Raw genomic sequence first — 25926 nt, 5'->3', positions numbered from 1 at the left:
CCTCCAGCAGATTTCGAGGAGGCGGCTGACCCCCGCCCGCCCTCCAGGACCCGGCCACGGCCTCCACGCCCCCTCCCCCTCCCAACGTGCGGTGGTCTCCGAGGAGGGACCCGGATTAGGGGAAGAGAGCACAGTCTTCCCGAGCGTGCGAGCCGTGCCCACCGGTACTGACCCCTCGGGCCACCGCCGCCGCTCGCCCAGGTCCCCGGTCCGCCGGCCCCGACCCCGCTCCTCAGCCTCTGCCGCCGCCTCGGAGCGTCTCTGGCCGCTCTCGCTCTGTTTGTTTTTGTTTTGTTCTACCCAGTAACACGGGGGCGACAGAGCGGCGTTTATTGGCCTAGACTAAGAGGTCCGCTAGCCAATCGCAGCGGCGGAGCTGGAGCCCAGGAGGAAAAGGGAGGGAAGTGAAACGTGGAAAGTTGGGGGGTGGGGAGGGCGCAGAATGGCGCCTGCGCATTAGGCTCCTCGCAGTTAAGGGAGTGGGAACCGAGTGGGTAGTCCCAGCTTCGGGTTGTTGGGAGACAGCGCCCGGATGAAAACTGGGCAAAAGGGTTGAGCCTGGGGTGGGGAGCTAGGATGAGGCTTCCTTGACCCAGCTCACCCATTGCCTCCTCAAAGCGTTCACCAGACTGGCTGTAGCCAAGGCTTTACTTCCTGAGGGTCCCTGACTCCATTTCTGGACAACCTCAGGGGAATAACCCCAACCTCTCCAGTTCCTTCGCCCAGCGGCCCTTGCTTACTCCTTGGCTCCTACTATGTGCAGCCCCCACCCCTACGTTTCTCTCAGCGAATGCCCACAACCATTGGAAAATACCTTGGGAATTACTGATTGAACCTCAATTCTGAATTTTACTGGTGCAGAAACAGAGATCCTGAGAGGGGCTGAAGTTCTTACAGAAAGTTAGTGGGGAAACTGAAATTAGAACCCCTTTTCCTGACTATCTGGCCCAAAGTGGGATGCCAGACATCATGAGTATGCTTGAGATGATGGACAAAAAAGATGTGAACTCCCTTATGAGTTCTTTTGGAGTAATTTGTTAAAATGGGGAAAGTGTTTTGGATGCTCTTTTAAAAATGGCAAATATATCCTAGTCTTATGTAATAAATCTTAGGATATCTGCTCCACACAGCATGGTTATGACACTGGTGCTTAATAATGTGCTAAATGAGCACGAGCAAGTAAATGGAAGCACCTAGCAGGAGCTAAGAGAAGGTTGTTTGCAGGAAGGAAGAAGGAAAGGGTCAAAAACTAAAATCAAGTGAGAAGTAAAAATATGGAGAAAGAACGTTGGTTAAAAAAAAAAAAAAAAGAGTCTCTCAATGGAAAGGAGACTGGGAAGGAAAAGCCGGCTGCAGATGATGGTAAAAACAATAAAAGAAAATGAGTGTCTGGGAAGCTCAGATTTTAAAATGTGAACATGACTCATGAGGCTAATTCAGAGGCCCTTGTCTAATAGATGGGGATGACTACCAACTGCTGAGAACTTTTGTGAATTCATATCAAGGTGTATTCATTGCATGAGTGCAGGAAGTGTATGAGGTATTTTCTTGGGCACCACAACAATGAGTGAGACAGATCTTGTCCTCATCAAGGTTACATTCTGTTAAGAAGAAGAGCTAGGACAGGGAGTCATATAAAATAATGCCAGGTAAAATGTGATCAGTGCTTCCAGTACTTTGAGAAATCATGGAGGACTGGAAAACAGATCGTGTAAATCATGAGGGGAAAAAAAGACTGAGGGTAGGGCATGAGGCATGAACAGGATCGTACCAGGCAGAGATGAAGTAAGAACAGGAGCATTTCAAGGTGATATGATAAAGGAGATGGGGAAGCATATGGAGCAGTGAGTAATCCAAGTGGGTTGCAGTAAATGTGGGTACATACTGGGAAGAGTGTGAAGACACGTGGCCAGAAAGCCTTCAAGTCACCCCGTGGGGCCTTGAATGTTTGGCTGACACTCCAGAGGTGATGAGAAACTAGTGAAGGATGTTTTTCGTGCAGAGAAATAATAGCACTAAAGGTGATATGTAGGCAGGGTGAGACTGGTAAAAAAGTGTAAGTCCAAGAAGGAGAAAGCTGGTCTGGGAGGAGGCATTTAGGATCTGGAGAGACCAACACACCACTCAAATACTGCCCATTAAACAGTAGGAAAATCTGGCCTGAGACAGTGGCTGAGTCAGGAGAGCAGAGACACAGTTTAAGGTTCTGGTCATTACTTCAGAATAGAGCAACCTAGAAAGAATGAGGAAAAGAAAAGGCATGCAGGAGGAACAGTCAGAAAACAGCCTTGAAATTCCGAATGTGTGCATTTGAACCCCAGCAATCTGCCTAATTTGCAAAGGAACTTCAAAGAGTTTTTGAGTTTCTTTATTGTGAAATGGGAATTATTTCTATCTCAAATGTGAAATGCCCAAAGCAATACAATTAGGGGCAAAATCAATAACTTCAGAGGTGAAAAACAGAACTATCTCCTACCCTTGATCCCACACACACGAACAAGCCAAACACTCTTTCCCTTTATGCACTGTAACAGAGCCTTAGTAGATATCATGTAAAAAATGAGGGAGGGATTGTTCCATGGCCAAAATCTTGGAAAGAACCTCTTTCAACAAACTTACAACTTTCTTTCCTTCAACTCTTCCCAGTATCTTCAATAAACTATGCACCTTTAGACTCTTGGGGGACAGGTTGGCAAACTTAATGTTTTACATTTTATTTGAACACATAATCTTTTTCTTCTTTCCCTCAGATAACCCAGAATTAGTTTTACTTAGAAACCAGCTTGGGAAACATAGATGACAGCAACTGTGACCAACATTCCTTCCAGCTGTATTGAAGAACCCTGGTCACCTATGCCTTTGTATCTAAACATTTTTTAAAAGGATAAAAAAAAAAAAAAAAGAACAAGCTGAAAGTGGAAAAATGTCCAACTGCCAAGAATTTTGGCCTACCAAGTCAATCCACAAATATTTATTGTGTGCCTATTCTGTGAAAAGCACAGAGTTGATCCAGCTGTGTTCTTGGAAAAAGACATTATTCTATCTTAGAATAGGTAATGCCTAAAGCCAAGGGCTGCCGATATTCTGGGCCACAATGTACATTTTCATTTCATATTATAATCATTCATGAACAAGCTTTCCATTTCTTATAGCCCTGAGCCTGTGGGCTTAATCTTGATTTAGCTGTTGGATAAGAGAAGAGAACGCCTCCTTTTACCTCATTCTGTTCAGAATGATGGAATTGCAACTTCATTTCCCTGCAAAATGACTCACTCCAAGGACTGAGGAGAGGAAGGGCCACCACAGTCATCCAGGATGAGAGAGCTGTTCAGAGGCAGCAACAGGTATACCTCATCTTCCCCATGCACCTCAGGTTCAAACACTGTTACAGTGCATAGAGGGAAAGAGTGTTTGGCTTGTTTGCGCGTGTGGGATCAAGGGTAGGAGATAGTTCTGTTTTTCACCTCTGAAGTTATTGATTTTGCCCCTAATTGTATTGCTTTGGTCATTTCACTTTTCTTCCCTAGATCAGTTGAATAAGCCATGTTCTAGACTATAAAACACAGAATTGCCCACTGTGGGGGGGGGGGGATTTGGAGAGCTGTTCCAGTTTTGACATTCTGAGATGCTGGGCAAGGTACTGAGCACAACGGGAGTTCTTTGAACAGGAGTCAAGATATGAATTTGCCACTGGTGGCAGGAGAGGATTCTGTGAGCTATAGACAGAAAAGTACTGTCACTCTCAAGAAGAGGCTTTCTCTGGATGCAGAGCTTAGATGATCTCACCTCCCTCATCCCAAAGCTGGGAATGATGGATGACTGTTGTAAGGTTTGGAGTGCTAATGAGTTAATGTAGGTAAAGTACTTGGAAATGCACAGATGAAAAGCAAAAGATAAGCACCTAGAATTACTAGTATTGTCCTTAGAACTCTCTCCAGTCTTCATGCTTCAGGCAAAGCCCCATTTTGAGAACTCTGATTCTTAGTAAACACTGTTCATGTGCTCACATGAGACTGAGAAGAGGCCATCTTTCTGAAGACTGAGGGTAGGTCCAGTCAGCCTCTGTCCAAAGAACTTTGAGATGCTGCTGCCATTTATAATGTCTTCATCTACCTGAACTGACATCCTGCTTCCTTTTGTCAAACCAAGACCTGGGTTTTATGAATTCCTATTTAGCACAAATAAAAAGAAAATGAAATATGCTATGAAGAAAGAGCTGCAAAAAGAATTCTAAGGAAAGCTAGCATTTGTGTTTTAAGGCTTACTGAGCACTTTCACATACACTTACACCACCTCCCTATGAAACAGACAAGATTGTGCATGCTTTAAACATGAAGGAAATTGGGGCTTAAGCAGGTATCTGGTAATCATGAAACTTTTATGCTGAAAGGAAATTTGGGGGTTCTCTAACTCAAATTCTTCATTTTACAAATGGAGGAATAGAGACCCAGAGAAATTTAGTGTACCACCCAAACCCACACAATTGGTCACAGCATCATGATGAGCCACAAGTGTAAATGCCATTTCAGTATACCAGCCTTGTAGGGATCCTAGGGGCAGGGAGAATCCAGACCTTCTAGCACCCAGGCTGGGCTGGATTCTTTCTGCCACGCAACCTTGAGTCTCTTGAACACAAGTCAAGTATTTGAGCCCAGTTCTGGTTCTCATAGCCTCCCTGTATCAGATGAATCCATTTTAAGGTCCTAAATAAGAAAGAGAGACAGAAGGAGATGGAGAGAATTTATATGTTCAGAAAATGTTCATGGGGCATTTTTAAGAATCTCTTTCCTGGAGTAAAGAGCGTGGAGTATGTGAAGCATAGCACAAAGAAGTACATGCAATATTTTAATATAGTGCCAAGAGGTATTGAAAGAATAATATGGTTTTACTTCCCCAATCAGGTTTCAAGGGGTTTTCTGGATGCATTTGTCTTTTGTGGGTTTTATCCCCGGCCATATCACTCCTGCTACTTAAGGATTTAGAAAAAGCTTACTTAAGGTAGAAGAACTCCAGCAAGACATCTTTCCCCAAAAAGCCCATAAATTTTTTTGACATCTCCTATACCTGGCCTGAGTTCTAAGCCTGTGCAAACTCTAGCTTCTCAGACTTTTGCAATCATGGTCCAATCAACCCCATGCTCTTCAGTGTTTCATATAACTGCCACACCCTACATTTAATTATGATTAGTTATGCTCCTCCAATTGCATTGTAGGGGGCTTTATTTGTATTCTTCTGGAACACTGGGTCCTTGGCTAGGCTTCACACATCTCAGACTTAACCTTCTCTTCTCCAATGAGCCCTAATCGCACATAACTACCATATGCCCTCTTCCCCTCTCTGTGTTTGCACAGTTTCTGCTTGCCTCCTAAATACCATACACAGCTAGAGCCATGGGATAGAAATGAGGGCCTTTTCCTGCTGGAACATAAGAGAAATAGATGAACTGTGATTAAGAGAGCCAGCTCTACAGAAAGAAGGGTGGAGAGGAGGCTTGAGAGGTAAATACTAGTTAAAAGGGAACACACAAAGAAAAAGAAGTTAACAGATCAAACCTATATTTATTTTGATTAAAAAAATAAAATAAAGTGGTTGCAATAAGAGAACCAGGAAAGCCAAGGGAGATTTTTGTTTGTTTGTTTTTTGTTAAATGTTTATAATAAAAATACAGTTGTTCCTATGAAAAAATGGCCTGAGAGATGACCTAGTTGAGGCAAACTTGTTCAGATTACAGATAAACAACACAAACTGAGATCCAGAGAGGGGAAACAATCTGGCTCCAGGCAAGTTACAGTTAAAACCATAGCATCTGATCCCATTACTGTAGCCACCGTCCTTTTCCCATATGATTCTCTGCTTGTGCCTTGTTCTTCTGTCCTTTCTTTCTTTCTTTCTCTCTTTCTCTCTTTTTTTCTCTCTCTCTCTTTCTTTCTTTCTTTCTTTCTTTTTCTATCCACAAAGCTAGCAGGGCAGCTTTCAGAAAGAAAAACTAAGAACTAAGACTGGTACTTTTAAAACACAGCTCCAGGAAATCCCTAAGTTCTGCAACTGAGCACAAACAAGGACATGACTGGCAACTCTTCAGCACAATTGACAAAGCCAACAACAACAGGAACTAGCTGACAACAAGCCATCCTCCAAAACCCAAGAATTCAAAGGAAAGAAAAAAAATAACTGCTGAGGGGCAAGTGAAAATTTTACCACCATTTCTTGTGTTTTGTGTTGGTGTGTGTATGTTGTTGTTTTCAGAAAGTTCTCTGGGAGCAATGAAACTAGGCTGGTAATTGATTGATGGGCTTCAGAGGGCACATGAATACCCTAAAGTTTTATGCAATTTTTATAACAAATGTGCATCTGATCTCATAACAGTTCCATAATTTTTATAAGGTGCCATAAAGGGTCATATCCACAAAGAGATCAGGAACTTCTAGAAAATTGCATGTTACTGCGTTTGAGCCCATGTTTAGAATAAGCATCTCACCAGGAGAAGCCACCAAACTTTATTTTGTGTGTCAAATTAGATGTAAAATCAAAATGTGTTCAAAGAAACCACAACAGCAAAACAAAATAAAATTGACTTTTAGGACAGTAGTGGTCCTAAAAAGAGATGGAAATGCCATCTCATTGATACCTCATTCTGGTCAGGTATGGCAGCTACCTTTCATTATGGTTGACCTCAATAGGTCAGAAATAAAAGCTGAATCTCCCCAAATTTCCTAAACAGAAGTCACAGCTCCATCACCCATGAATTTATTATTAAAAATTATTGAATTTATCAAAGAGAGAAAGCACAGCATACGGTTTCTCACATGGTGCTCCACAGAAGAGTCTCCCACTTTCATAAAAAGGTGCTAGGATGAAGTAAGTTTAGGAAAACTGCTTATCATCTCTTGACATGGAAAATTACAATGTCATAAGTAAACCCCTGTGATTTTCTTTAACTCCATGTTTGCTGAACTTACTTGGACCATGGCACTCTTTGTGCTTGTTTACTAATATCTTATAAAATACTTTGGGAAACACCAATTCAGTAGAATGGGATCTGGGCTAAAAGGCCAGAGGCCGTTTATTCTGCAATTAACTGGATGTGTGGCCTTTGTTCTTTTAACTACTCTGAAGCTGTAGAACTTAAAAGGTCTCCCAGGTGCTCTCTGGAGCTGTGAGATTTGGGTTGGCTGATGGTCCAAGATTCTGCTTATAGCCATCTGTGATGATTATACTTCTTTCTATTTAGGAAGTGTGTGGTACAATGATTTTGCTTATGAGTTACCTTCTTTTAAGAACTCTTTGGAGGGACAAGGCAAATGTCAAGGCAGTAGAACCAAATGGAATCAACACAGTAAAGTTGGGTCAGTGTTATTCACTGTGATGAATACATATAGTAGGCTCAAAACCACAGACTTTAACAAACACAGGTTGCTAACTCTTGGCCGGGGCATTGATGGAACTGGTTTTTACAAACTATACAAGCTCTTTAAAGCCAGCAAGATTTTACAAGCCATGATCACATGATCTTAAAGAGCAAATGCTTCTTTTCAAAGGACCAAAGTTATTCTGAGAGGAATTGTTACTCTCTGGGAGAATTCCCTATCTCAGAGGAAAGGAGCACTGATTACAGCTCACTGTCAAAGATGTTCGAGTGAGTAACAGCCCTAACAGTAGCTTTCTCAGGGAATACTAGAGGCCTGGGAATACTTGAAGTCCCACCTGTGAAGTGTCTTGAGCTCTTGCATAATCAGAGGGGATCTAGCCTAGGGTGATGCATTAAGACTATATGTGCTTTCTACATCCAAGGCATAGGAAGCTCTATAAAATTTCTGCAGGCATAGGGGAGACCTTTTAAAAAGCAGAGGCCCTAAGGCTGCAGGGAACAGGGCCATAGATAAGTTGGTACTTGTCCTGTGAAAGGACTTTTTCCCAGCCACTACTGTAGCAATATATGTGACCTTGTTTCCAGGTGGGCCCACATGTTCAAGTGTGTAGTTTTCCTATCTCATTTAAGGAATCTTTCAAAAACAAATCCATCTTATTGCCCTTTGCTCCTTGGTGCCTCATGAAATCTAAACAGTTTAGCAAAGCATACCTATGTCTTCCCTGGTGAACTCTGCCTTATGTTGAAGCCTGGTCTCAACAAATGAAATACTAGTTTTGAGCAAGTTACTTCACATTCTCTGACCCTCCTTTTCCTTACCTGTAAAATAGAATACAGTCCTTGTTGTGCTAGGGCTGTTGTTAAAATGAAATAATATTGGTAAAGTACTTAGTAGGATGTTTGCCATATCATAAGTGCCTAATAAGTATACTTTGATTGCTATGGATATTATTTCTACTTATTGAATTCTGACTGATCCTTCAGACTTGGGCAAAATACTTCCTGTGAGAAGTTTTCTCCAGACCAGGGTGGAGTGAAGAGTCTCCCATTATTTGCCTCTGTGTTCTCAGGCTGGTCTCCCAGTCTGGGTTCTTTGTTTTCACATTGACTCCCCACTGGACCATAGGCTCCTGAAAGGCAAAACCCTGCTCTGCAACATGCACCTGGTACGTTCTTGTTAATAAATGTTTGGTGAAAGAATAAAGGAACTAATAAAATTTCTGTCTGGACTCTCCTTGGAGTTTCACTTCCTGGTTTAGCTCAGCATCTGCCTGTCTATCATTTGCTGGGCCTGCAGGGAGCTGTTCAAGAGAATAAAATAAACCTCAACCAGCAGCTTTCCGTGCTCATAGCTGAAGCCTGACTTTTCTGTGAACGTGCCAGAAGGGGAACTTTGACAGTTCATAGGGGCCCCCCAGGAATGATAAGAAGCTGGGTTTTCCAGGGCTCCCTGCCACACTGGATCCTGGGCAGAACATGCAGGCTCCACCAACTGTCTGGAGCTAGGGCAGGCCCAGGGGTCAGGCTTCTATCCTCACTGAGCCTGCTTCACCGGGGTGAGGCCTGGTTCAGAGGAAGAGCTGACAAAAATAAAACCAGAATGGCAATGAGTTATGCAGGAAGTGGCAGGTCTGGGAGCCAGAGCAGAGCACAGCTATTTGGGTGACACACCACAAGAAAAGCTGCCTGAAGATCAAACCACAGGACAGAACCCTGACTCTATTTGCATTTGGGGGTTTCTTCTTTCAGGAGTCAAGCCCACAATGCCTGTGGTTGTCAGGCAGTTTAGGTCCAGGTTGGCCTCTGCACTAACCATCTGGTGGGGGTAAATAAATGGCCTCTCTGCACCTTGTTTGCTTGTCTGGGAGCCATTGGGAGAACTATAGAAAAAATGTATCTGAAGGATTAAGTGTCTGCATAATAAATATGTTTCTTCCTTTCTTTGCTATGAAGCATTATTGAGGATGAGAAACCTTAGTATAGACTTAAGAAGCACCACACACATATGTACACAAAACACACTCCACACACCACTCACCACACACACGCACACAAGCCCCCTACACATGCTAAGTTGAGAACATTTGTGAAGCAACAACTCTATACGTTCTTTCATTGGCTGCTCCCTAACTAGAAACAGATCATCTTCCCCCAGCTGTTTCTGGGCCAGAGTTCCTCTAAATGTGGATCTATTCATAGTGATTTTGTTTTCTTTTCTCAGTCCATAATCATTTGACACATTGCCTGAGTGTTCTCTGCAGCCCCAGCCTTTTGTTAATTTATAAACCTAGAAACTGAGGCAATACTTATAAAAAATCATAGGGATTCCACCATTTATTAAGTGACTACTGTATATCCAGCACACCCCATGTCTGCCTGTCCTCATTACGCTCAGCAAGAGACTGCTATTAACCTTCTCACATGACAAATGAGGAAATGGAGGCTCAGAAAGTTCACAACTTTGTCCGAGGTTTCTCAAGAGTAATGGCAATAGACTATCAATCTGAGATTTCTACTGCCCACTGTAGCCTATAGACACAAGACTCAGTTCAAGCCCTTGAGAAATTCCTCAGCCACTGCCCTGAATACCACCCAGGCCATTGCTCTCACAGGTTTTCACTCAGGTCCTGCTTGGCCCAAGGGCCCACTCCTCCCCTTTGCCTTCTTGGAGCAGAGCCCCACTGGCAGAAGCCTGGAGGCCTCCACTTCCCCGGCCCCTACCAGTGTGGCCAACACAAACTCCTGACTAGAAAACACCATGTCCTCTGGACAAGGGCTCTCTGTGTGATGCTCTAGTACCTGCCTGGTGACTCTTCTGTGAAAAGCCCCAGCTGGGGTAGCTGGGCTGCCAGGCCTTAGGCAGGCAGAGTTTATCAGCTTCTCCAGTGGCCTAGCCGTGAAAGACTGGAGTCAGCTGCTGCCTGCCTGAGCACCTAAAGTGTCCCAGACCTGGCCAGCCACAGCCATTTTCCGAAAATCCAGCAGGGAGCCAGATCTTAAGGGACCAAGGCTGTGGGCTCCTTTACAACAGAAAGTGGGCTTTGGTGTCAGTGAGAACGAGGTTTAAATTCCAGCTCTACCACCTTCTACCAGTCTGTCTTTAGGAAAATTGCTTCGGCTGCTAGGACTCCTGCTCCCTCAGCTGTAAATGAAGCTAATAACATCTACTGTCCCTAGCCTACTGCTATTTCCTTGTCCCTGAAAAGGAAGAATTGGACTTCATGACCTTGAAGTGTCTATCCTAAATGCTGTCTGTGCAGGCCAGAGTGAAAATATCGTCCTAATTCTGAGTACAGTGGGGAATTTGGATGCCTCCTTGTTTCTCTCAGGGTGAGCTCAGTCCTGTGGGAGGGTTCCTTGTTTACCTCAACAAATTTTATTAAGCACCCCACAGCTCACGCCATACCTAAGGCCTTAGGGTACAGAGATAACCAAGCAAAGGCCCCACCCCTAAGGAACACATAGAAATGATAAGACCCATAAAAATAAGTATTGTATGCAGTGGAAAGTGATAAATGCCTTAGGAGGGGCACAGATACAAGACTACAAAGGTTGAAAACAGAAAAAGGGTAATTCCTGGCTGGAGAGAGAAGGAAAGTGGTGGTCAGTCCCTGAAGGGTCTTCACTGGTAGTTAAGACATTAGAGGGCCAACTGTTGGCACATCAGAGCCATGGGGGTTGGAGCCTTTTGTTAGTCTTCTGCCACCTGGAGAACCCAGACTGTGAAATTTCTAAAAGAGAAAGATCATTTTTCCAAAGGGCCTTATTCCCTGAATAAAACACTTCAGGATTTGCATAAAATGTGTAGTGGCCCAAAGCTGCCCCTTCATCCTGCTGTGAGTATTCTGCAGCCCGATGCCCATCCTCTCTTTCCTTTGCCCTCTCACCCAGCCCTCCCCTTTCATGAAAGACTTGAGAACAAGGCAGGTGGAGCAGGAGACAGGTGTCCAGATCAAGGAAACAGTCCTACCTCAACAGACAGGGTCCTCTGGGACCTTTGTTGCCCTGTCAGCTTGCCTTGGCCCAGATCTCAGCATTCTGGGAAGGAGTCGGCCTGTTGAGGAAAGGATATGTCAGTGGCAGTTGTCTCAAGTCACCTGGTGTGTGTGTGTGTGTGTGTGTGTGTGTGTGTGTGTGTGTGTGTGTGTGTGTTCAGGACTAGGTGTTTTGCAGCAGCTGATTTCAATCTGGGTCAGAATTGTGCAGCCCTCAGCAAGTTGCTATCTAGAGAAGATAAGCTTGAACAGTCCCCTGCAGGCCCCAACTGCAGTAAACTAAGAGTCTTGGTATAAACACAGCTATTTGCCAAACTAATTCCTGATGATGAAGGGACCTGATTCATTAGCAAAAAGGATCCAGGTAGATTGTGGAATTGGTTAGGCCTCCCAGAGGGATAAGGGTCCTAAACTGGTCTACAGTCCTGGAGAGAATCCAGGAGGGCTCCTGGGGAGATCTGTCCCAGCCAGGCTTTTGGCTCATAAGGCTAAACCTCACAGGGCCATGGAGTTGAGGAAGACATGCATATTTTAGTGTTTGTTCTGTCCCTTGCTTGCCATGAGACCTGGGGTTGACCCAGGTCACTGTGTCTCATGGGTTTGCATTTCTTCATCTGCAAAGTGGGACAAATGCAGTAATACTTCATCAATGTGGAAACCAGGGAGAAAATCCTTAAGGATCTGTAAATGAGTAACTCACCTCACCTGTCCTCTCTCTCCTTTGCTCAGAGGAAAGCCCCTTAGATCTTCTCCTGGAGCCTGAGTTTTCCCACTTCACATAGAGTGAAGGTATGCTTGGTTTTCTGGCTTTCTGGCCTACCAGTAGATAAAAAATCATTGATTAACAGGGAGTTTGGCTGCTAGAGATCAACACACTGATTACCAATGGAAACAAACAGGAAAGCAAGGGAAGGAAAAGAAAAAAATGTAGGGAAGAAACAAGATCTTTAAAAGCCACAAGGGGCCAGTTAGTCCCAGGGCAAACAGTTGGTGCATATCAACAACTCCAGAGGCCATCAAACCCAGGAGCCTAGTGTGATAATTGATATAAGGGCTTTCCAGCTCTCTAGTGACAGTTTAGCAAGGCAGGACTTTACAGGATAGTATTTTAGGAAAATATTTTTCAAGTTAAAAATGTTTGGGGGCTTATATGGGGAAACTCTAACATGCTGAACCTCTAGATATCAGAAAATACCTAAGTCTTCCACAAGTGCTCTGGAAGTCAAGGTGGTTATGCCAGTTCTCCTACATATCAGAGTTTGGCCCATGTAACAAATCAAATAATAGAGATGTAAGTACTACTAAAAAGGTCTAAAACATTATCCAAATTATCCACTGGGGCAGCGATGGCTAATTACATTGGTCTCAATTTGCTTTTTTTTTCCCCCTTTTTTTTATTGGTTGATCACAACATTACAAAGCTCTTGACATATCATATTTCATACATTAGATTGAAGTGGGTTATGAACTCCCAATTTTTACCCCAAATGCAGGTTGCAGAATCACATTGGTTACACATCCACATTTTTAAATAATGCCCTATTAGTAACTGTTGTATTCTGCTACCTTTCCTATCCCCTACTATCCAACTGTTTAGGAATGATCCCAATGAATGCCTTTATTGATGAGCTGCCCTGGTATGTAAATTCATTTTGTCTTTACTTGTATTGAGAGTGTGAAATTCCAGCAACTCATGTGAGCATGTGGCATACTTGCTGCAGGAGAAGGGAAAGAAGGAATTTCAAGTACGGATTTCTTTTCTTTTCTTTTCTTTTTTTAAAATAAGCACTCTACTGACTAAGCTATATTCTCAGCCCTGATCTGTAATCTTTTTTTAAAAAATATTTTATTTACATTTTAGTTTTCGGCAGACACAACATCTTTGTTTGTATGTGGTGCTGAGGATCGAGCCTGGGCGGCACCCATGCCAGGGGAGCGCGCTACCGCTTGAGCCACATCCCCAGCCCCCCAAGTATGGATTTCTGAAATATGCACGTGCATATGAGTGTGTGTGTGTGCGCGCGCACACACACACACATACACACACACACAAAATCTATCCATCCCTTAAAGTTTTTGTTTGTGTTAGATATAGATATAGATATAGATATAGATATAGATATAGATATAGATATATCCCTAAAAGTATTTGTAGAAAACACAGAAGACGAATTATGTAACATCAGGATGAAAAGACTGCTTAAGCAAGACAGGAAACCCAGAGGCCATAAAGGAAAGAAAAAAAAAAAGAAATGACTGATTTGAATACTGGAACATTTTGAACTCCTGCATGATGAAAGACAACACAGATAAAGTTAAGACTTGGGTGAAATCTTTGAAACCTTTAACAGAGGGAGGATGAAGATGCCTCAAGTCAAACACAGACTCCTAGTGCACCGTACCTGCTTCAAACTCTGACTCCTACTTGTCTCTCCGTGTTTCAAAGCACAGTGTCTTGTCTCTCTGCTGACAGATGGCCATGATTAATGTACAAAGAGTGCCTATGAGTAAGAACAACTTGAACATCCCAACAGAAAAATAGGCAAGGAATATAAACAAAGAATTCAGAGAAGAAAGGCAGATGGCTAATAAGCATGAAATGCAAACGTTACAAAATTAATAGAATCCAGTGCTCACAAAGATATATTGAAGAGGACTCTCATCCACTGTGAATGCAAGCATCCATCAGCACAAGTTTAGGAGTGAAGTGATTTGGTAGAATCTACTAGAGTTTTAAATGTCTATAATTTTTGACCCAGAAATCTCACATGCAAGGGATTGAAATCATAACATAGATACATAAACATGCATGTCCTTTGCAGCAAGATTTGTAGTAGCAAAAAAATTGAACCAAGCTAAAAAAAATCAGTAGGCTGTGTTAATTTTGATATACCCATATTAGGAAATACTATTTGGTCACTGAAAAGAATGATATTTTATATGTGTTGTTATATGCACATCTGGAAAGGGGATTTGGTTGATAAAGAAGACTTTGACCTCTCTGTTTACATATATTTTTAATAGATTCAATCACTATCTCCACTTTATATATAAGTTTGCTGAGGCTTATAGATGTTATCACTCACACACATCAAATGATGAAGCTGCAGAACCAGGACTGCAGGCGAAGTTCACCTGGCCCCTAAGTCCATGATCCTTCTAGTTGCCATGCTGCTCCCAGGGTGGGTTTGCGGAAATGGCTCACATTATAGGATTCCACCTGGGCTTTTATGGACCCAGGCAGACAGGCATCAGTATATGATCAGCCCCCAGAGCCATTTTTTGGGTGATTTCTGTTCACAGAGAGGCAAGGGGTGAGTTTCAGGGATGCCCTGGGGGAGATGCTCTGCTTCCAACCTAAGCCTCTGTTTTGGGATCCTCAGAATTCTATGGCAGGCCCTGGAGAGTGGTCACTGAGGCACCTAGATGGTCTCTCTGGGCTGCGGCTTTTTGAGGAAAGGTTACACAGTCTAGGTGTGACTCGCTTCCTACCTGCCAACCTAGAGGCCAAAGAGGGACCTGAGCATCAAGTGGCCTTGTTGCCTCAGACCAAAGGCAGTCTGGCTTCACTGCCTGGAACACCTCTGTTTTCCCTTAGTACCATACCCTCATCGGCAGGGTGTCCAAAAGGTGATGTGCCTGTGGTCTTATCCACAGATTTTCTGAGAGAAGCAAAAGAAGGGTTCCTGGACTCTTCTTCTGAAGGCAACAGTTACAAGAAAAGACAAATTCCTAATCTGAAGGAAGGAAGCCAAGACTGTGACGTCCTGCCCCTCCTGAGAGGGCCCTCCCTGCATCCTTGCTGTGCTGAGAAGACCTTCAGCCCTGTTGTCCTCTACAGAGAGTAGAGAAAAGGCCACGGCACAGGCTGGCTCGCTCTGGTGCCCGGTCTCCTTGTTTTTCCTGTGCTAGTGCTGTTTTGGCTAACTCTCTGGCCTCCTGCCTGAACCAATATAACAGCGCCACCCTATCCTGGTTGACATTCCGGACTTGGCTTCTCCCCTGTGGTCTCATGGTGCTCACCTGATGCTACCTTCCTTATACACCCTTCCGGAATTTCTCAGTCAGGGCCCTCTGAACAGCCATGTCCTGGCTGACAAGCTGACACATTGAAAATTCCAAAGCCATCAGGGGTCACTTTGACTCATCATCCTATCTACATGCACACACAAGCTGGTCAACTTATAAGGACCTGCCTTTAGATAGTAAATCCCCTGTGAGGGCACTGACCATGTCTGCATGTCTGCTTTGTCCACCAGTGGTAGGACCTCATACATAGATGGTTCCCATAAGAACCTGGTGACTAAATGAATACTGGATGAATCCACTTAGATTCTCTTCTCCCCTGCCACGTATGACAGCTTAAATCATTGCAGATAATCCACTTGAGCAGAGTTTTTCTGTAAGTAACCATCTAATAAATATTTGAAGTTTGAGGGCAAGAAGCAAAATCTAAGCTCTTATATAGGAACTTGGAAGGCAAAGGAAGAAAACAAATTTCTATGAGAATTTTATTGATGAAGTTCAAAATATAATAATAAAAACTGGGTAGAGCTTGTGGGTAATATAGGTCTCCTAATGATAATAATAAAATTCCTTTTTGAGGAATAACATTTGACTTAGTTGAGATTCAAAGTGTCTTCTATCAAATTGTATTGCAAATGTTCATCTGTTAGTGCTGATGTGTAACAAGATTTTATGTATTTCATCTTTGAAAATGACAGTTGAATTTCACATAATTTGCACATGTCATAAAATCTTTTTTTAAAAAAAATGATGGAAGTTTTTAGGCAGTGTAAAAACAGTCAGTGGTTGGGTTTGGCTTCAGGCTGTAGATTATCAAGCTTGCAGCATAATAGAGAGTAGGGGCTTCACATTCTTTCTCTTGCCTCTGTCCCCCATATTTGTGCTTTGGAAAACCTTAAGGTTTCAGAGACACTTTCACTCCCTTTCCTGGTGCCTCTTCCTTCTTGAAGAAGGAAACAAGGCTGAGCCAGTCTACTCCAAAGAAGAGCTCCCGGGGCTTCGTTATGGCTTCGTTATTGCTCAACCACATCAGAGTGGAGGCAGAACTGCTGTCGGCCCTTCCTTTTCCAAAGCTGGCGTTAGCTCTTTGTCAACGGCACAAAAACCGCTGGGAAGGACTTGCTTGTGGTTCATCTCCAGCCCAAACCACACAGAGAGGGGAGGCCTCCAAAAGGCTAGGTTAATGGAAACCAGTTGTGTTCCCCCAGCCCTGTGTACAGAGGGTATAAATTCAAATGCCTAAAATCTCTGTACATCCTGAAGAACGTATCATTTTGGGAAGGCAACTGACCACAGCACAAAATGCAATGCTGGAAAAATGACATAAATAATGCACTGCAAAGACCTCACTTTTTGTAGATGTGAGGAGTACTAAGGAGATCAGGGACTTGGGAGAGCATCAATCATTCATTGACTCATTCATTTATTCAACAAATTTTTCAAGGGTCTGTGATGTGCGGGGCTTATATCAGGCCCTGAGCACACTGCCAAAAATACAGTCACCCTTCAGTTTCCACTGGCCCTTGGTTCCAGGACCTTGTAGTTACCCAAACCCACAAATGTCCAGGTCTCTTACATAAATGGCATAGTACTTGCATATAGCCTCTACACACAATTCTATGTACTTTGTCATTTCTAAATCACTCATAGTAGCTAATATAATGCAAATTTTATGTAAATAGTTGCTATACTATATTGTTTAGAGAATAATGACAGGAAAAAAAGTCTGTACATGTTCAGTACAGAAACAATTTTTATTCCAAATGTTTTTGATCTATGTATGGCTGGTTGAAACTGTGGATGTAGAACCCATGGGTATGGAAGACTGACTTACTAGTCAAGAGCATTTACTGAAGCTCAGTGTTCTAAGACATATTATCAGTATTCTCTGAATTTAAATGATCGCATGATGAAATAGTTGGAGAGAGAAAAAACTAAATAAAGTAACCCAGGCTACTTTATTGTGCAGATTTCCATTGAGAATCTCCAAGAAAGCATATAAAGAATGCAGCCTCCCCAAGCTTATTTAACTATGGCATCCTTTCACGAGTTGCATCTTGTGGCACCAGAGTCACATGGAACATAGTTGGGAGAACAGCTGTCCCAGCTACTGAACAAGTCTAGTCAGATCACTCACACACACCATGTTCATGGTGCCCTGCAGTTGTATGACCAATGAATTTGATTTTGTCACTAAAGGGAAGCACAGGATTCACATGACTCAAGACCTACTGGGTCCCAATTCCAAAGTCAAGACTGACCAAGAGAGGAAACAGTCACACCACACCATTGTTGAAAGGAGCCATAGCTTCTTGCCTTTCAGCTCTTTCCCACGGAACAGGTAGGTGCCAGTATTTTACTCAAACAGTGAAAAAGGCAAGTCAAATCTCCACGTGATTATGAAAATAGTTTTGATCTAGTGCAGAGATCTAAAGATTATACTCACTGATGCACAACTAGCAAATCTTGGAATCAGAGTGTTGGATTTTTTTTTAATGGTTCTGGTAGAATCATAGGGAAGACTTTGGTCAGCCCAGGGTCATGCTCCTCTCCCTGAATTAATCACTGTGGCTAAGAGGATAAAGTACTCTGATCAGATCTAGATCCCGTTAACACCTGTCTGAAAAGGATGAGACAGACCATTATATTCCAGTCGAGGTACTGGGTTCCTGTAGGTAGCAGTGATTTTTCTCACAGGAAGACGATTGAAGAAATACTGTACAGGCAAAAACAAATGATATGTGGATCATTAGGGTAAGAAAAGTCAATAATAAGAGCTCGGAATATGGACGGCCCTGAGACCAGAACTAGGTAGGAAAGTGGAAGAAGAAGGTTCTCAGGCAGAAGCCTGCCCCTGAGGGCACCAGCTTCTGGAACCAGTTTGGCAGCATTTTAAGTCAGCCCTGCAAACAGAGCCAGCCACCGGACCCCTGGTTGGGTCAGACTATGTGTGTGTGTGTGTACGTGTGTGTGTGTGTGTGTGTGTGTGTGTGTGTGTGTGTGCTCACAGGGGTAGACACTCTCTTCTGTGACTCCTTTCAAGGATGGTGAGGTATGAAGGTTTCCATGTTTCCTATCTGGGTCAGACTTGATTCAGGAATTGGAACCCAGTGTGTCTTAAGAGGTGGATGGAGGGGGATTCAGAAGTCAGAGCTGGGAATGAGAATGACTGTCTAGACCATCCATCAGTTGATAAAAATGAGTTATGACATACCAGGTACAGCAGCAGCACCAGTATTATTGTTATTATTATTATTATTATTATTAGTAGTAGTAGTAGTAGTAGTAATAGTAGCAATATTTTAGTACTGGGGATTGAACCCGTGGTCACTGTACTACTGAGCTATATCCCCAAGTCCTTTTTTAAAAAATTGAGACAAGGTCTCACTAAGTTACTGAGGGTCTTGCTAAGTTGCTGTGGCCGGCCCAACCTGCAATTCTGCCTCAGCCTCCTGAAACTTGGATTAGGAAGGGGCATCACTGCTCCAGGCTCAAGCACTCTAGTTTGAGAATGGCATCCCCTCAAATGCATTTCCACCTGTCTAAGCTTTCTCACTTTTACCATTTAAAACTCTGAGTCTTCAACTCTCTTACATTCAAAATCACTGAGGCACTCAACTAATTTGACCTTCCTGGAGCCTTCTACTGTGGTGGCCCAAACTCCTCTCTCTCAAAATACTCTCTTGGGTTTCCTTGTTGTCATACTTTCACAGGTTTTCTCCTGATTTACTGACTGCTTCTTCTTAGATTCCTTTAAAATCCCTTAAGTGATGATAGTCTTTGGAGGTTCTGCCACAAAATCTCCTTTCTTCCCGTTAGGCAGTCTGATCTGTCCCCATGATCTCTATTTGTACCACGTTTCTTTCTTAGAACCACAGCAAACCGCTCCCACTACTGCATACACAAATGCATTCTTTGTGTGCTGTTTCCTCTCTCCTTTTCTCATGAGCCTGGGATACTCAGAGCAATTGGTACATTATTGGCACCAATACCATCATAAACCCAAACATACACAGGGGGACTGAAACCAAGTCATTGTGACCACCCAGATGTCCAGATGGTGGTGTGGGTGTGGGGAATGAGTAGGGGAATGCATATGAGCCTATTTTTCTATCCATCGCTCAGATTGTCATTAAAATAAAAAAAAAATCTGTGAAGACTTTTGGAGAGAGTTGGATGCAGTTTTTTTAGAAAATGTGGCTGACTCCATACAATTTAATTGAGTAAAAGAGTCCCTCTACATGTGCTCTACACACATAGAGCAAGCATTGTCAGAGTTATACAGTGAAAACGGGTGGGGAGAAGAGATTGATATATATCAGTGAGAATCGATTTAAGAGCCCCATACAGTCCAGGCCCAGATCATTGTTGCATCTTAAAGAATCTAAACTGAAAGTACTGTCTTCACACATTTTAATGCATACAGTGATTTTTTTTTCACATTTTAACGTTGATGAAACCAGGATGCATCGAATAAATGAGTCATATGATAAGGTTTGATTGACAGTGTTATTTTTCCCCTTATTTGTCCAAATTATAAAGATGAGATTTACAATTGATGCTCCTTGATTAGATAGAAAATATTATTTGGATCCCTCAAAGAACATGAAGTGAGATCAGAATTGTGATCCACAGCAATGCCCTATTTCTGTTTCTTTAAAACCTGAAGGGTGCCCCAAAGTGTCTCTGTATCCCTGCCCCTTCACTCTCCACCAAAACTCACGAAATCCTCCCTGCAATCTTATCCAGAGGTAGGAGATCTTTCTTCCTCTCCCTCCTGTTGTCACTCCCTCTCTTCCCATGTCTCTCTCGGAGTCTGTTTCTGCCATCTTTAATGGACATCTCCCAGCCCAGCTCCTCTGGTTCTTCTCCCCCCCTGATGGTGGCCTGCTCTACTTAACAGGAAAGAAAGAGAAGGAGACACTTTGGCAGGTAGAATGTTCTTTAGCAAGGAAGGTGGGAGGGAAAGAGGCATTGAATACTCCCACAGGAATAGCAGTTATGCCTTGAGCGAGGATAACAGGAAGCTGGAGGTGGAGGCACCCTCTGCAGCAAGGCCCAGATGGACAGGGAGTGTTATCTATGAGGGACATCCCGAGAAGGCTCACAAGATAAAATCTCCAACTGTGACGGCTCCTCTCCATGCACGCGTGCACACTCGCACACATGCCCATGGGCACAAACACACGTGCACGTGCATGTGCTTAAACAATAGGCCACAGCCTTTCTCTGCTCCCTCATATCACACCAGAAGGGAGGAAGGCAGGGCCAGGATGATTGCCTCTTTTCCAGAGATGAAGATGCCCAGAAAACCGAGAGGGAGGTGGCAGCATCGGGTTTCCCAGCAAATCAGAGGAAGAGGCAGGATGGAAACCTGACTCCTATGCTCTGGCCAGGCTGGCCCAAATGCGAAAAAATGGCTGCCCAGAGCTTGGAGGAGGGGGGTGGTCTTGTCCCAGAGCAGAAGGGCCTTGTTAGCTTGGCTGGCTTGAGGCCAGGGCACCAGAGGGGCTGAGCCTCACTCTATCCCTACTCCCCCAAATAAATCTAGTCACAAAAGGCAGACAACATGTGAAAGAGTGGCCTCCCCTGGAGGAAGAAGCCTTGTAACTCTAGGGGCACTTGGAGCTGGAAGGAGGGAAAGAAGGCAGGAATGTGGCCTCTGGGGAGATCATGCTTCCCCAGGATGTGAAAAGATAAGGGAAAAGCCGAGAGGAGGAGTCTGTAGAGGAGGGAAGAGAGGGAGCCCCAATCTGTCACCTAGCTGCACCCTGGAGTTTGGGTCCTCAACTTCCAAGGTGTCCAGGGGCCAGCTGGGATCTCAGGGGTCTTGTGACTGGAGAAGGACCTTTAGGAGAACTTTGGAGGCCCTGATGATGTGAGTGGGCTACAGCCTGGCTGACCAGCTCCCACCACTCTAAGGTGAACGTAGTTCCTGTGCCAGCATCAGGAAAGAATCCAGTATAAGGCACACTGAGTGTGCCCTGCCCTTCTGCTAGATGCTGGGTGGTGTGAGTATAAAGAAAGGGTGTGGCTGTGCTCAGCAGCTCAGAAGGGAATCCTGCGTCAACCCAGGTGCTGCAGAAGTCCTGTCTGATCTGCAAATCCTAACCCAGAGCAGACCCGCCAACTCTGGCTGCACCATAGAAACCATCCAAGGCAGCTCAGAGATCAGAACCTCTGGGAAAAATGGGGAAAGGCTTTCTTTGGGAGTATTTGTAGAGCTAAGGTAGAGGGGGAGAAGGCCCTGAATCTTAGAGTCCTATTTCCCTTTTGGCTTTCAAATCTGGGCCCTTCTGAGCTTTGGAGGCTCCTTTTTGGCCTCTGCTCTCTGCTGATCTCTGGCTGCAGGCTGTGTGATGCTGGGAATAGGTCAGATTTAATTATTAATCACCTGGCCAGACCAATCAATCTTGACCAAGGTCTCTCTCTTCCAGGGCTCATCCACTTAGTGGTCCAATCCCCTCTTCCCTCCCCAGTGCCTTCTAGATTCTAGAAGAGGATTCCAGGAGCCTTCCTGCAGCCCCTGGGTCTGTGTGGGCATCAGGGAGGCAGGTGTGGTTTCCAAGGTGCAGGGTGAACCAAGGCCATCCACCCAGTGTTGACACAACTGTCATAAACCTACTTTGTTCCCAGCTCTGCCTGGGAAGGTCCTGGAGAACTGGGTGGGCCTGGCTAGGTGGGGATGCCGAGTGAGGACAGACTGGCTTGGGGAAGGAATGCCTCTGGGGGTACAGAGAGATGAGGCCTACAGGGGAAGCCCAGCTCTGTGGCTGCAGAAGAATCTAACTATTAAAAGGCTGAGTTTGAAGCCAAATGAATGAGCCAACTTCCAACACTGGGTTGGGGGGACATGGGGAGGGAGAGATAGGCAGGGGCAAGACAGGAGGTAGTGGGGTGGCCCTGCTCCCTGGACTACTCCAGCTCCTGCAACCCACCAGCTGGGTCAGTCCTCATGGTACCTGGTGACTGGGCGGAGACCTGGGACTCAGGATCCTGTTACTCCAGCCAGTCCCAAGGATGGGTGAGGGGACTGTTCAGTTCTTCAACTAACATTCACTGCTCCTGGCCCTGTGGTGAGCACAGTGAAGCAGGACACACTCCCTGCCCTTGTGGACTCAGTGACTGCTGAATGAGGCAAACCTGTAAACAGACCATAAGGCAACATGATAAGAGCTATAAAATAGGAGCCTCTGTGCGCATGTCCATGGAAGGGGTACAGAGGGCCCCAGGACACGGCAGAGAGCAGGAACAACTGGAGGAGGCCACAGAAGGTCAAGGAAGGCTTCATAAAGAAGGTAGCATTATAGAACACTAAGTCATAGTTTCCAAGTAGTGAGAAAGGGGAAGGACATTCCAAGCAGTGGGAAACCCACATGCAAAACCAAGGAACTGAGAAAGGGCCTGTTTGGGGACCAGGAAACATGAGCAGAGCTGAGCCACAGACAGAGGCTGGCAGGGAGGGGAGTGGAGATCGGGGTGCTGACAGCCAACCTAAGGCATATGAGGCCGAGATGGAGAGAGCAGCCCCCGACTAAGCCTGCTCCACAGAGCCATTTGAGTGCTCCTGATGGCAGACTCCAGTTGAGGGTGGGAGGATGGTCACAAGGACCATGTTCCCCACACACTGCGGCCCATATTACTGGGATTATAGAGAGCTCAGGGTAGTGACCGTCCCAGCCCTACTTGTGATGGACAGTGAGTCTCCTCTGCTGTCTTTCTTCAGCTCCAATAACCTCAGGCAAGCACAGAGCACTTATGGAATGTGCAGATGGGAAGACTGAGGTGGCTGGAGGTAGATATTGCCCCTGCGCCAGAGAGAGTTCATGGTACGTTTGTCCCAGGAACTCCAGGGTCCTGATTGCCTGCAGTGACCTATGCGTAGTAAGCCAGAAAGCCCTCTCCTTCCTAGGCTCGCAGACAGAAAGGAGGAGAGGCCTCGTGGGAAAACAGGGGTGCCCTCTGCGTATCTCCTCCCCCTGCCACACCTTATCAGCCAGGTGTGAGAGGCAGTTCCCAGGCTGGCCTGGGGGAGGCAGAACTTCTCAGACAGGCTAGGTTCCCTCTTGGCTGCTGTCATCCTTCGCAGCGGGGGTATGGCGGGGAGGGGACCCAAGAGTAAATGCTAGAGAATTTTTTTCCCCAGGACATAGGTAGGCAGGGTCCCTTCCCCTTGCACCCTCTCCCCTAACTGAGCTCTCTGGTATGGCAGGATAGGGCAGTCCCGGGTGGGGGGATGCAGTAGCCTCGCCCTCGTTCTAAGGACATTGGTTCCTAGAAGTTTAGTCAATCAACAGGAGAGATTTGAAAAGGGGGTTGAGAACAAAACAAGCAAGCACACAAACTCGGTATAGACTCTCAGATGGGCTTTGGACACTGAGAGGTGTTACCCTGACATCAGCCACCTCCTCCCACAGACAAGGAACCATCCCAATTCCCTCCCCTCCCCGCCAGGCATCTCCACTGTGCTTTTCTCCAAAGTTGGATTGTCAGCTGCCTAAGGATTCTTTCAAATCGTTAGTGTCTCAGTGCCTCTGCCCATATCGTATACCATCCCACAAAATTCTTCTAGAACATGGAGTCGGGAAGAACAATCTCCTCAGATAAACTGGAATGCTACTTCATTCTAACAAGAGAGCCACGAGAGAGGGCAGGCTTCCTCTTTTTGCCTTGGCTCCAGGAAGCTCACATCGGGTACCTACTTGTCACTATTCTATCAGCCCATGGAGATGACATACTTGCCACCTCCAAACTTCTTCCAGTCTTATCTAAAAGTTTTCTGTTAGCTTAATCTGCTTTATCATCTCATTTCCTTGTAAGGAAGAGATGGCAGGTAAAAAAAAAAAAAAAAAAACAATCAAATTTCACACAGGAAGGTCAAAAGTGAAAACTACTAGCTGGCATTCTGGGGTTTTTGGGAAATCCCCTTTTGATCACACCCCTCTACCCCCAAATCCTCAGAGAGCAGACATCAGAGTGCTTTCCTTTTTTCCCCTACCTGAAGCAGGAGGAAGTTGAGCAGTCCCTGGGGTCCCTCCTTCCTCTTTTCCCCAGGTACCCTGCTCCCCAGGCATAATCTCCAGAGTAAGAGTAAAAGAGTAAGAAGGAACAGTGTTTCTTTGTTCCCCTTTGGTATTTTTTCTTATTTTTCTTGTGGTTGAAGGGCTTTCTCCATCTACTTTCTTGGGAGAGAAGGTATTGGGGAGATCAGTTTCTAGAATTTAATAAGTATGATGTCTGTCACAGGTTCTTTGAAGTATAGCTAAATTAGGATGCTCTTGGTACACCCAGAGGTTAGTGGCTGTTGGGAGATGCAGGAACAAAGGAAAGCCCCTGGCCTAGACAGGCAGGTGAGAATAGTGGTGGACAGCATGGTTTGAGTTGTTGAGTACACCTGGGTTTTTCGTTTTTCTTTGCTGTACTGGGAGTTAAACCCAAGGGTGTTCTACCACTGAGTTATATCCCTAGCCCCCCACCTTGTTTTAATATGCTTTATTTGGGGATAGGATCTCACTAAATTGCCAAGGACAGCCTTGAATTTGTGATCCTCCTGCCTCAGCCTCCTGAGCTGTTAAGATTATAGGCATGCATTACTGCTCTGGGCATAGACTTGGGTTTGAATCCAACTCTGCTGCTGATGGCCTGTCTGACCCTTTGCAAACCACTCCGTCTCTCTCTGAGCCTCAATTTCCCCTGCTATGAAATGGGAAGAATAGCAGCACCTGCCTCTTGGCATTGCCAAGAGCTCAAGGGAGACTGTCCCTGCAGAGTACACACTGGGTATGGTACATGGACGGGCCCAATCAGCAGGGCTAATGCTGGTCCTCACAGTAGCTCATGGATGGCAGGAAAGAAAAATGCAAGTGAAACTTAAGGTCCCGTGATGCAGTGACATGGATCTGGCCATGCTACTGTTTCCTGTCATTGCAGTCTCCCCAGAGGATTGTAGGCTCTGAGCAGTTCTCTCTGTCTGCAGAAGCAGAGATCCCATCAGATCTCCAGGAGTCTTCCTAAGGACCTCCATGCTTTCAGTAATTAACACAGACAAAGGGTGCACTGAAGACTGGCTTTTCTTAAGTGCAATAACTAAAAACATACTGCCACGTGCTCCAAACCCAGTCTCATGACCATCCCCTCCTTCTCTGCCAGCTCCCACCATCTCCATCTGCCAAAGGCTGGCTGATCTCCTTTTTCTACCCCTATACCCACTGTATCAGCCTTTTTTATACTAGAATTCCCTCAACCTTGAATGGTCTCCATTCATATGGTCTCCTGCACCCCTCAACCAGTAAAATAAATGCCCCTTCTATTCTAGGAGCTTCTGGGGAAATCCCCACTTGACATCTAGGGTAGCATTGTTCACAGTGTGATCAGAGAACTCTACCTGCACTGAATCACCCCAAAGCCCTGCTAAAATGCACACATCTGGGCCCTTCCCATGACCAGAATCTTCACAGAAGAGGGCTAGGAATCTGTATTTCTAGCACATCTCCCAGGTGATTCTAAAGCATGAGTCCAGATTCCTACCACTACCTA

The 25926-nt window shown here is 44.9% G+C and overlaps 1 protein-coding gene across 3 annotated transcripts in view; it reads right to left on the bottom strand.

Moving 5' to 3' along the window:
* The window catches only part of Pdcd4 (programmed cell death 4), a 35646-nt gene extending 24243 nt beyond the window's left edge, over positions 1-11403 (bottom strand). For 2 of the 3 annotated variants that reach the window (XM_026389183.2, XM_026389185.2), the window contains exon 1: positions 173-260. The gene's annotated coding sequence lies outside the window, so the exon portion shown is untranslated. Of the gene's footprint in view, positions 1-172; positions 261-11339 lie in introns of those variants that run through there. The other variant, XM_026389184.2, reaches the window with a different exon arrangement.
* Positions 11404-25926: the final 14523 nt, after the last annotated feature.

Source organism: Urocitellus parryii, chromosome 5 (genome assembly GCF_045843805.1).
Source record: "Urocitellus parryii isolate mUroPar1 chromosome 5, mUroPar1.hap1, whole genome shotgun sequence".
Lineage (NCBI taxonomy): Eukaryota > Metazoa > Chordata > Mammalia > Rodentia > Sciuridae > Urocitellus > Urocitellus parryii.
This window is presented reverse-complemented; position numbering and strand designations above follow the sequence as displayed.